Source organism: Stenella coeruleoalba (assembly GCF_951394435.1).
Source record: "Stenella coeruleoalba genome assembly, chromosome: 17".
NCBI lineage: Eukaryota > Metazoa > Chordata > Mammalia > Artiodactyla > Delphinidae > Stenella > Stenella coeruleoalba.
The window spans coordinates 27,924,771-27,937,845 of NC_137163.1; the positions used below are offsets into that span (position 1 = coordinate 27,924,771).

At 41.0% G+C, this 13,075-nt stretch overlaps 1 protein-coding gene across 6 annotated transcripts in view; it reads right to left on the reverse strand.

Annotated features, from left to right (window-relative positions):
* Positions 1-13,075, reverse strand: part of EMC2 (ER membrane protein complex subunit 2) — a 617,592-nt gene that overhangs the window by 250,731 nt on the left and 353,786 nt on the right. The gene's annotated exons all lie outside the window — the stretch shown is intronic.

Genomic DNA, 13,075 nt, shown 5'->3' on the forward strand with positions numbered 1-13,075 from the left:
ACCCTTTCCCTTGTCCCAGCTTACCCTTACCCTTCCCCGTGTCCTCAAGTCCGTTCTCTACATATGCGTCTTTATTCCTATCCTGCCCCTAGGTTCTTCAGAACAATTTTTTTTTTTTTAGATTCCATATATATGTGTTAGCGTATGGTATCTGTTCTTTATTTCTGACTTATTTTACTCTGTATGATACACTCTAGGTCCATCCAGCTCACTATGAAATAACTCAATTTCATTTTGTTTTATGGCTGAGTAATATTCCATTGTATATATGTGCCACATCTTCTCTATCCATTCATCTGTCAATGGACACTTAGGTTGCTTCCATGTCCTGGCTATTGTAAATAGAGATTCAATGCACATTGTGGTACATGACTCTTTTTGAATTATGGTTTCCTCAGGGTATATGCCCAGTGTGGGATTGCTGGGTCATATGGTAGTTCTATTTTTAGTTTTTAAAGGAACCTCCATAATGTTCTCCATAGTGGCTGTATCAATTTACATTCCCACCAACAGTGTAAGAGGGTTCCCTTTTCTCCACACCCTCTCCAGCATTTATTGTTTGTAGATTTTTTGATGATGGTCATTCCGACTGGTGTGAGGTGATACCTCATTGTAGCTTTGATTTGCATTTCTCTAATGATTAGTGATGTTGAGCATTCTTTCATGTGTTTCTTGGCAATCTGTGTATCTTCTTTGGAGAAATATCTGTTTAGATATTCTGTCCATTTTTGGATTGGGTTGCTTGATTTTTTGATATTGAGCTGCATGAGCTGCTTTTATATTTTGGAGATTAATCCTTTGTCAGTTGCTTCATTTGCAAATATTTTCTTCCATTCTGAGGGTTGTCTTTTCGTCTTGTTTATGCTTTCCTTTGATGTGCAAAAGCTTTTAAGCTTCATTAGGTCACATTTGTTTATTTTTATTTCCATTTCTCTAGGAGGTGGGTCAAAAAGGATCTTGCTGTGATTTATGTCGAAGAGTGTTCTTCCTATGTTTTCCTCTAAGAGTTTTATAGTGTGTGGCCTTACATTTAGGTCTTTAATCCATTTTGAGTTTATTTTTGTGTATGGTGTTAGGAAGTGTTCTAATTTCATTCTTTTACGTGTAGTTGTCCACTTTTCCCAGCACCACTTATTGAGGAAGCTGTCTTTTCTCCATTGTATATTCTTGCCTCCTTTGTCAAAGATAAGGTGACCATATGTGCATGGGTTTATCTCGGGACATTCTATACTGTTCCATTGATCTATAGTTCTGTTTTTGTGCCAGTACCATACTGTCTTAATTACTGTAGCTTTGTAGTGTAGTCTGAGGTCAGGGAGCCTGATTCCTCCAGCTCCGTTTTTCTTTCTCAAGATTGCTTTGGCTATTTGGGGTCTTTTATGTTTCCATACAAATTGGGAAATTTTTTGTTCTAGTTCTGTGAAAAATGTCAGTGGTAGTTTGATAGGGATTGCATTGAATCTGTAGATTGCTTTGGGTAGTAGAGTCATTTTCACAATGTTGATTCTTCCAATCCAAGAACATGGTATATCTCTCCATCTATTTGTATCATCTTTAATTTCTTTCATCAGTGTCTTATAGTTTTCTGCATACAGGTCTTTTGTCTCCATAGGTAGATTTATTCCTAGGCATTTTATTCTTTTTGTTGCAATGGTAAATGGTAATGTTTCCTTAATTTCTCTTTCAGATTTTTCATCATTAGTGTATAGTAATGCAAGAGATGTCTGTGCATTAATTTTGTAACCTACTACTTTACGAATGTCATTGATTAGCTTTAGTAGCTTTCTGGTAGCATCTATAGGATTCTCTATGTATGGTATCATGTCATTTGCAAACAGTGACATTTTTACTTCTTCTTTTCCAATTTGGATTCCTTTTATTTCTTTTTCTTCTCTGACTGCCATGGCTAAAACTTCCAAAATTATGTTGAATAATAGTGGTGAGAGTGGGCACCCTTGTCTTGTTCCTGATCTTAGTGGAAATGGTTTCATTTTTTCACCACTGAGAATGATGCTGGCTGTGGGTTTGTCATGTATGGCCTCCATTATATTGAGGTAAGTTCCCTCTGTGCCCACCTTCTGGAGGGTTATCACAAATGGGTGTTGAACTTTGTCAAAAGTTTTTCTGCAGCTATTGAGATGATCATATGGTTTTTAGCCTTCAATTTGTTAATATGGTCTATCACATTGACTGATTTGTGTACATTGAAGAATCTTTGCATTCCTGGGATAAACCCCACTTGATCATAGTGTATGATCCTTTTAATGCTCTGTTGGGTTCTGTTTGCTAGTATTTTGTTGAGGATTTTTGCATCTATGTTCGTCAGTGATATTGGCCTGTAGTTTTCTTATTTTTTGATATCTTTGTCTGGTTTTGGTATCAGGGTGATAGTGGCCTTGTATAATGAGTTTGGGAGTGTTCCTCCCTCTGCTATATTTTGGAAGAGTTTGAGAAGATTAGGTGTTAGCTCTTGTCCAAATGTTTGGTAGAATTTGCCTGTGAAGCCATCTGGTCCTGGGCTTTTGTTTGTTGAAAAATTTTTAATCACAGTTTCAATTTCAGTGCTTGTGATTCATCAGTTTATATTTCTTATTTCTTCCTGATTCAGTCTTGGACGGTTGTGCTTTTCTAAGAATTTGTCCATTTCTTCCAGGATGTCCATTTTTTTGGCATATGGTTGCTGTAGTAATCACTCATGATCCTTTGTATTTCTGCAGTTTCAGTTGTTTCTTCTCCTTTTTCATTTCTAATTCTATTGATTTGAGTCTTCTCCCTTTTTTTCTTGATGAGTCTGGCTAACGGTTTATCAATTTTGTTTATCTTCTCAAAGAACCAGCTTTTAGTTTTCTTGATCTTTGCCATCATTTCCTTCATTTCTTTTTCATTTATTTCGGATCTGATCTTTATAATTTTTTCCTTCTGCTAACTTTGGGGGTTTTTTGTTCTTCTTTCTCTAATTGCCTTAAGTGTAAGGTTAGGATGTTTATTTGAGATGTTTCTTGTTTCTTGAGGTAGGATTATGTTGGTATAAACTTCCCTCTTAGAACTGCTTTTGCTGCATCCCATAGGTTTTGGGTCGTCGTGTTTTCATTGTCATTTGTCTCTAGGTATTTTTTTATTTCCTCTTTGATTTCTTCAGTGACCTCTAGGTTATTTAGTAGTGTATTTTTTAGCTTCTATACGTTTATATTTTTTACAGATTTTTTCTTGTAATTGATATCTAGTCTCATCTTATTGTGGTTGGAAAAGACACTTGATACAATTTCAATTTTCTTAAATTTACCAAGGCTTGATTTGTGACCCAAGATATGATCTATCCTGGAGAATGTTCCATGAGCGCTTGAGAGGAAAGTGTATTCTCTTGTTTTTGGATGGAATGTCCTATAAATATCAATTAAGTCCATCTTGTTTAATGTATCATTTAAAGCCTGTGTTTTCTTATTTATTTTCATTTTGGATGATCTGTCCATTGGTGAAAGTGGGGCGTTAAAATCTCTTACTATTATTGTGTTACTGTCAATTTCCTCTTTTATGGCTGTTGGCTTTTGCCTAATGTATTGAGGTGCTCCCACGTTGGGTGCATCAATATTTACAATTTTTATATCTTCTTCTTGGATTGATCCCTTGATCATTATGTAGTGTCCTACTGTGTCTCTTGTAATAGTCTTTAAAGTCTATTTTGTGTGATATGAGAATTGCTACTGCAGCTTTCTTTTCATTTCCATTTGCGTGAAATACCTTTTTCCATCCCCTCACTTTCAGTCTGTATGCGTCCATAGATCTAAAGTTGATCTCATGTAGACAGCATATCTACAGGTCTTGTTTTTGTATCCATTTAGCCAGTCTATGTCTTTTGGTTGGTGCATTTAATCCATTTACATTTAAGGTAATTATCGATATGTATGCTCCTATTACCATTTTCTTAATTGTTTTGGTTTTGTTATTGTAGGTCTTTTCCTTCTCTTGTGTTTCCTGCCTAGAGAAGTTCCTTTAGCATTTGTTGTAAAGCTGGTTTGGTGGTGCTGAGTTCTCTTAGCTTTTGCTTGTCTGTAAAGTTTTAAATTTTTCTATCAAGTCTGAATGAGATCCTTGCTGGGTAGAGTAATCTTGGTTGTAGGTTCTTCCCTTTCATCACTTCAAATATGTCCTGCCACACCCTTCTGGCTTGTAGAATTTCTGCTGATGAATCAGCCACTAACCTTATGGGGATCCCCTTGTATGTTATTTGTTGCTTTTCCCTTCTGCTTTTAATACTTTTTGTTTGTATTTAAATTTTGATAGTTTGATTAATATGTGTTTTGGCATGTTTCTCCTTGGATTTATCCTCTATGGGACTCTGCACTTCCTGGACTTGATTGACTATTTCCTTTTCCATATAAGGGAAGTTTTCAACTATAATCTCTTCAAATATTTTCTCAGTCCCTTTCTTTTTCTCTTCTTCTTCTGGGACCCCTATAATTCAAAGGTTGGTGCGTTTAATGTTGTCCCAGACGACTCTGAGACTGTCCTCAATTCTTTTCATTCTTTTTTCCTTATTCTGCTCTGTGGTAGTTATTTCCACTATTTATCTTCCAGGTCACTTATCCATTCTTCTGCCTCAGTTATTCTGCTATTGATTCCTTCTAGAGAATTTTTAATTTCATTTATTGTGTTGTTCATCACTATTTGTTTGCTCTTTAGTTCTTCTAGGTCCTTGTTAAATGTTTCTTGTATTTTCTGCATTCTATATCCAAGATTTTGGATCACCTTTACTATCATTACTCTGAATTCTTTTTCAGGTAGACTGCCTATTTCCTATTCATTCGTTTGGTCTTGGGGGTTTTTACCTTGCTCCTTCATCTGCTGTGTATTTCTCTGTCTTCTTATTTTGCTTAACTTACTGTGTTTGGGGTCTCCTTTTTGCAGGCTGCAGGTTCATAGTTCCTGTTGCTTTTGGCATCTGCCCCCAGTGGGTTAGGTTTGTTCAGTGGGTTGTGTAGGCTTCCTGGTGGAGGGGACTGGAGCCTGTGTTCTGGTGGAGGAGGCCGGATCTTGTCTTTCTGATGGGCAGGACTGTGTCCAGTTGCATGTTTTGGGGTGTCTGTGAACTTATTATGATTTTAGGCAGTCTCTCTGCTAATGGGTGGGGTTGTGTTCCTGTCCTGCTAGTTGTTTGGTATGTGGTGTCCAGCACTGTAGCTTGCTGGTGGTTGAGTGGATGTGGGTTTTAGCATTGAGATGGAGGTCTCTGGGAGAGCTTTCGCCATTTGATGTTACATGGGGCCGGGAGGTGTCTGGTGGTCCAATGTCCTGAACTCGGCTCTCCTGCCTAAGAGGCTCAGGCCTGACACGTGGCCGGAGCACCAAGACCCTGTCAGCCACATGGCTCAGAAGAAAAGGGAGGGGAAAAAAAGAAAGAAAAATAAAATAAAATAAAGTTATTAAAATAAAAAATATATTAAAAAATAAAAAAATTTAGAAAAGAAGGAAAGAAGAGAGCAACCAGACCAACAAACAAATCCAGCAGTGATAACAAGCACTAAAAACTATACTAAAAAAAAAAATGGACAGACAGAACCATAGGACAAATGGTAAGAGCAAAGCCATATAGATAAAATCACACAAAAGAAGCATATACATATACACTTACAAAAAGGGCAAATGCAATATATATATATATAAAGAAGAGAGCAAAATCAGTAAATCTACCAATGATAATAAGCTCTAAATACTAAACCAAGATAAACATAAAAACAGAAACAAATTAGATGCAGAAAGGAAACCCCAAGTCTACAGTTGCTCCCAAAGTCCACTACCTCAATTCTGGGATGATTCATTTTCTATTCAGGTATTCCACAGATGCAAGGTACATCAAATTGAATATGGAGATTTAATCCGCTGCTCCTGAGGCTGCTGGGAGAGATTTCCCTTTCTCTTCTTTGTTTGCACAGCTCCTGGGGTTCAGCTGTGGATTTGGCCCCGCTTCTGCATGTAGGTCGCTTGAGGGTGTCTGTTCCTGCCCAGACAGGATGGGGTTAAAGTAGCAGCTGATTAGGGGGCTCTGGTTCACTCAGGCTGGGGGGAGGGAGGAGTACGGAATGCGGGATGAGCCTGCGGCGGCAGAGGTTGCAACAGCCTGAGGCGCACTGTGTGTTCTCCTGGGAAAGTTGTCCTTGGATCACGGGACCCTGGCAGTGGCGGGCTGGACAGGCTCCTGGGAGGGGAGGTGTGGATAGTGACCTGTTCTTGCACACAGGCTTCTTGGTGGCTGCAGCAGCGGCCTTAGCATCTCATGCCCGTCTCTCGTGTCCAGGTTGATAGCTGCAGTTCACGCCCGTCTCTGGAGCTCATCTAGGAGGTGCTCTGAACCTCCTCTCCTTGCGCACCCCGAAACAATGGTCTCTTGCCCCTTAGGCAGGGCCAGAGTTTTTCCAGGACTCCCTTCTGGCTAGCTGTGGAGCACTAGCCCCCTTCAGGCTGTTTTAACGCAGCCAACCCCAGTCTTCTCCCTGGGATCTGACCTCCAAAGCCCGAGCCTCAGCTCCCAGCCCCGCCCGCCCCGTTGGGTGAGTAGACAAGCCTCTCGGGCTGGTGAGTGCTGGTCGGCACTGATCCTCTGTGCAGGAATCCCTCCCCTTTGCCCTCTGCACCCCTGTTGCTACACTCTCCTCCATGGCTCTGAAGCTTCCCCCCAACCCCCCCCCCCCCGTCTCCACCAGTGAAGGGGCTTCCTAGTGTGTGGAAACCTTTCCTCCTTCACAGCTCCCTCCCAGAAGTGCAGGTCCCATCCCCATTGTTTTGTCTCTGTTTTTTCTTTTTTTTTTTCCCTACCCAGGTACGTGGGGAGTTTCTTGCCTTTTGGGAAGTCTGTGGTCTTCTGCCAGCGTTCAGTAGGTGTTCTGTACGAGTTGTTCCATGTGTAGATATATTTCTGATGTATTTGTGGGGAGGAAGGTGATCTCCACATCTTACTCCTCCGCTATCTTGAAGGTCCTCTGTCCAGATTTTTTAATTATCCTCAGCAATGGGTGGGTCTAAATCACTTTGTCTGCTGTTACCAGAAACAAACGTTTCCTATAGTTATGTTTTCTTTGATCCATACAAATTTAAAATTTTTTTCATTTAAATTTTAAAGATTTTAAATTTTTAAATAAAAATTGGGATATCTGACTTTTATTGATGTATGAATTCACTCAAGACAAACATCTGGTAAAGCAGTTAGGGGACACTGACCCCTTAGGAAAAGCACTTGCTCTCAATTTGGCTACAGTCTTCCCTCCTCCCTAGTGTCTGTATCTGTCCACTTTATTTATTTAAATAACTTGCTATCCTGGCCGCTATAGCATTTTTATTTAAAGAAGACTTTAAAACTTAATGTGACTTTTTTGTTGTTCCTAAAATTTTGTTAGTAAATGAGATCTTCATTACTATAAAAGTTGGTCATTTTTATCCTTTTCTTCCACCATTTAGAAGTGTCAGCTTGGACATAAAGTAAATCATATTCCTTGTACTATTCCCATGAAGTCACTGAGCCTCTATCCAGCCAATGTCTTTCTTACCACCCTACAACCTAGCCTCTCCTATTAACTCTAAATCCACTAAGGATATTTATTTATAATCAGTCCTTTTTATTATTGCTGAAGAGAGAAAACTGGAAAGTATCCTCAGTCATCATTACAAGAGACTATTTGTTAAAAGTCCCTGTACTACCTTTCTGGCCACTTGGCGAGGCTTGTGAGATCTTAGTTCCCTGACCAGGGATCGAAACTGGGCCCTAGACATTGAAAGCGTGGAGTCCTAACCACTGGACCACCAGGGAATTCCAAAGTCCCTGCACTACCTTTGGTTCACATGGTAAATTTACTTCTCAGAGTCTATATTTCCAGTTGGTGTAATCATGATTGTGCCTCTCATACCTCATGGAGTATAAGTAAACAGGAAAATATGAACCATATTAAAAATTATGTAAGATCAAAATCATTACTTAGACTTTAGTATCATTTTTTTTATTGGTGTCAATCATTTTGTAAGCATACAGTGAAGAACCATTGTTGGCCATGTATTTCTGCTGTTTCATGCCCAAGTGTATCTTCAAAGTTATAGAAAGAATATATTGGTTCTCAAAGAGCTTAAATTTTACCTGGGAAGAGAGACAGCAGTCTAAAGAAAGCAGTATAAAATATATATGAAATACTTCTATAGATGTAACATGATAGTATAAAAGGAAGTGTATTATGCCACTAGAATGCCAATTAGAAGAGCAATAAGAATTTGGGGGTTGTGAACAAGAAAGCCTCTTGAAAAAGGTTCCTGGGTGAGATTTTGAGGGAATTTTAGACATGAACTTATAGGAGAGAGAGGTGAAATTATTCTAGCAAATGGTATTTTTCGCAAAGCTTTTCTTTCCAGAAGCTTATTAAGTTCACATTTATTCTTTTTCTGCAGAATTTTGAAGGAGATTTTGTACCATGTTGGCACAGAGTTGATTTTATTTTAATGCTCAAGAATATGTAGACAGTCAAGTGTACTATATTCAGAAATAGGAAATGAGAGAGAATAATGTGAATAGATAATCATCTCCAGTCTCAGTTCAGTCTTGGCATTTTCCTTCACTCTACTCAGTAGAAATATTTTACTTCTGTAGGAGATAATAAGACATTTAATATGTGGATACTGACCTTAAGGAGCTTACAATTGCTATTAGAGGTTTAGGCACCTAAGTGAGAAGTTAAACGATATGCAGTAGTTACCTAGACATTCTAGAAATGTCACAAGGTAGTGGCTGATAAATATTAAAAAATGTCAGTGCTGACAAGTCCTAGTATAGTTCATAGGAGGTAGAAGCTTTGGGAGCTGGCTTGGAGGAAAAGGGCTTCATGAAGGAGATGTAACTTAGAATCATTTCAGCAGGAAACCGTAGAGGTCCTCTAACCCAACTAGATGAATCCCTTCTGCCACATCACTAATCAATGGTTCTTTTTTTTTTTTTATCCTCTCCAGTAATAACAGAATTCACTTTCATGAGACATCCTGCTTCAAGCCCTTAAAGAGAATGTTCTTCCTTATGCTCAGCCTCAAATTAGCCTCCTTATTAAGTCTGATAGTGTTATCCAGAGCTTCCCAGCCCCTGTATCCATCATCCTCAGGTGCCCCAGTATACTACAGATGTGCCGGTTTATCTCTTCCCTTGGGCCCCCTAGCTGTCTTGCAGGGCCTGAAGTACCCATAGCACCAGGATGATGGCCATGAGAAACCTCCTGTGTTTATCCCAGTGCAATACTATGATCACTTCTTATTTATGCTCTGCTGTGAAAATGATTGTGAAGCATTGCTCAGTATAGTGTAGTGGTGAAGATAGACACGAGTTGGAATCTTGGCTCTACCAGCTACTTATTACTTCTAATACCTTGGGAAAAAGACAGTTTCAATACTCAATTTCTACATTGTAAAATGGGTATAATAATACTGGCTCCCTTATAGAGTTGGTCTAAGAATTAAAGATAACACATTAGGACAAATAAATACTATTATTGTCATTGGTTCTGCTTTTCCCTTTTTTAACCACAATATAGAATTCCTCTTCTATTCATAAACTTCAAATAATTTAAAGTTAGTTTTTGTTTCCTTTGAGTCTCCTCCTCTGGCTAAATATCCCAAGTTCCTTTAGCATCTCCTTGTCCAACGTGAGTTTAAGTTTCTTCAACTTCTTAATTGCTCTCTTCTGGACACTGCATGGTGTCTTTGGGCTCCCTTTTAAATATATAGTACTAAGAACAGAATGCACCCCAGCAAATGTGGCTTGATGAGCTAATCCTTGAAGCGTGGAGGGAATAGGGGAATGAGGAAAGGATATTCTCACTGGAAAACAGTGTAATTAATGAGCAAAGGAGAAAAAGCCATAATAGATATGTCATGTTTAGCAACAGATGGGCTTAACTGGCTAAAAGAGAGTCATAGTGAGAAAAGATTTAGAAGTGTTATATTACGAAGTCCCTGGAACTATGAGACTATGAATTCTATCAATATAAAGGAAAACCAACAAAATCATCATTATAGGAGGTTGATCTATTATTTGAAAGCAAGCAACCACAGAATTTATGTGAGCTACTCACAAGCAGGAAGACGTTATATTATAACCCTTCTCTTGCTCCCCTTTGATTAAAAACAATCAATAACCCTAGAATCACCCCAAAGGAGATGCTGAAAACTTGGAGACGATTCACAAACCGCACATTCTGTTTGGCTGTTGGCTGTCGCAGTGTTGGCTGTGGTTAAAAAGAGGCTGGTGACCCAAAGAAGTTACTTTGTCCTGTCCTAGGAATCACATCTCAGTAGCTTCAACCTCCAGATTTCCTTTATTCCTAACCCTTTCTTTTCTTGCCTTCTGGTCCTTTTTCCATTCTTTCAATTTGCATAATGCTTAGGACCTTTGGGGGTTCATGCCACCTCTACCGAGTACTAGCTGTATGACTTAGGGCAAATTACTCAGCTTCTTTGTTATTCAGTTTCCTCTTTTGTAAAATCCCATCTTTACAAAAGTGGATTTTTACAGGACTTTAAAAATTAACTGTGGGGCTTCCCTGGTGGCGCAGTGGTTGAGAGTCCGCCTGCCGATGCAGGGGACACGGGTTCGTGCCCCGGTCCGGGAAGATCCCACATGCCGAGGAGCGGCTGGGCCCGTGAGCCATGGCCGCTGAGCCTGCGCGTCCGGAGCCTGTGCTCCGCAACGGGAGAGGCCACAACAGTGAGAGGCCTGCGTACCGCAAAAAAAAAAAAAAAAAAATTAACTGTGACCATTAAATGAGTTAATGTATCCAACGTGATTAGCAGAGAGCCTGGCAATAGTAAGTGCTATGTATGTTAATTATTGTTATTTTGGGTCATTATTATTCAAACACTCTGCTAGGCACAGGGGATGCAGAGGAGAACAGGACAATCCCTTACCCTCAATGTTCACATTTCTCCTGATTTTGTGACCAAGGCAATGACTTTGGAAGCAGATTCTTGGATACAATTTATTAGCAATCATTAATTGTCTTTGTAACCCTGGATGAGGCACTTAATTCCTCTGAGCCTCTTTCCTTATCTGTAAAATGAGGATTAATAAAATCTACGTGGAGGATTTGTTCTGACTTTTAAACAAAACGAAATATGCATATTGCCTGGCACATAGTTGTAACTAAATATACACTCCTTCCCTCATAATCCTGTGGCCACACCTGAGGCTAGGGGACCTAAGCCTGAGTTTAAGAGCCAGCGATTTCTTCTAACGTGCCAGGCCGGAGCACGGAGGTATAGCGGGAACTCGTCTTCAGGAAGGGCAAAAACGAGAAGGTAGGACAGAAGAGAGACAGGAGGGAGGCAGGGAGGCCGAACCGCACTACATCTCCCGGGATGCTCAGCAAGAGGGAGAGCCGAGCCCCGCCCCGGCCCGCCCAACCGGCACAGCAGGCGCTGCCCACCCCACGGAGCCCGGCGGCGCGCAGAGGCTACAAGTGCTGCGGCTTGTGAGCAGGGTACTTTCCCGAGGAGCCGCGCAGGGACAAGCGCGCGGTGCTCGAGCATCGCTGGGTGGCCAAGGCAGGAGGTGAGTGGCGGAGAGAGGGACGGGGAGGAGGCGCTGGGGCGAGGGAGAGACCCCGAGAGCCTGGCCGAGCGTCCCCAGTCCTTGCCCAAGGTGCCTGCCTTGCCTTAGGGTATTTGGCGAACGCAGCCCAACACTGGGTACCTCGGCGGACGCGGAGTTCACCCGGAATGGATTGACTGATTCCGCGAAGGACACCGCTGCCCGGAGCTCGCGGCGCGCCCTTCCCGCACAGCGCGCGCAGGACGGATCCCGAGGTCGCCTCCCCCAGACCAGCCTCGCCTGTGTCAGTTAGTTCCAATGCAAATATTAATGTCCTTAATTGCTGGCAGACGGACAAGGGAGAGTGCTGACCCCTCGTTTTGCGGTGCAGTTTTATTAACCGCGCTCTTAAACCAGAGACGAGAGGGAGTAGACTGAAGGAAAGAGCCTTTAGCTGGTCCCCTGGGATTATCCATTCTCCCCTGAGAATGGAAGCCCCGGATAACGGAGCTGCAAAGGAAATCGACTGTGCGGCTTGTTCCGATGGAACAAGCAGTCTCCCTTTTAAGAGAAAAAGAAGCAGGAGAAGGGAATTAAGTGGAGATTTCTCTCCCTCTTTGTTATAAATTGGAAGTCCCATAAGGGACTCTGCCGATTTTTATCTAAAGTAATCCAATTTGATGGGTTATTTGTGCCAAGGGTTAATCACAGCGCCTAATGTTTGAGGGAACTGCGAGATGATTTCTCATTTCAGTAATTGGTCAAACCCGTTATCATCGCTTCCTTCACTGAGGGATCCTGCAGTGGGGGTCTGTCCACCTACTAAAGGAAAGCTCTGGTTCAGTTGTGTTTTTCCTGCACCTGATTTTGTTTGCTTTTGTTTTGGGTTTGGTTTTTATCTGTTTTAGCCCCAGAGAAACGCCGATAATAGGAGAGAAGTGAGTGAGTGTGTGTGTGTGTGTGTGTGTGTGTGTGTGTGTGTGTGTGTTTTAAACAAACTCTAATGTAGAACAGAAAACATGTAAATTTCCTCTCCCATATTTTAAGTGAGTTGCCAGGTGGACTTTAGGTTAGCCTACCTGCGTTTCTGTGTGGGTTTACCAGCTGCTGGGATGTGGATTTTGAAGCATAATAAGCCTCCAAGACATGAGTTAAATCAGTTATTACCCTGAACTTGGAAGCAAAATAAAAAGGGCCCTTGCTTGAAACCTCTGTACTTGGTGATAGTGGAAAGTACATTTTTATTCCTCAGAAAGATGGCAGAGGCAGAGAAAGATGGGCAACTGGTTTTCTGCTCAACACAAACTTCTATCCCATAAATGTGCCTTGCTGTGGTGGGGCTGAGGGCATGTGACGGATACAGAGTTCCAGAGGTAACTTTGGAAATAGCTTTCCACCTATTTGCCTAAACAAAACTGTGACTCTGTGGGTTGATGATTTGTCTTTTATTGTCAGTTTACTTCTAGATTGGATTTGTGAAAACTTCTAGACAGTTGATTTCCTGTACACATTTGTTAGCAAACCATGCCG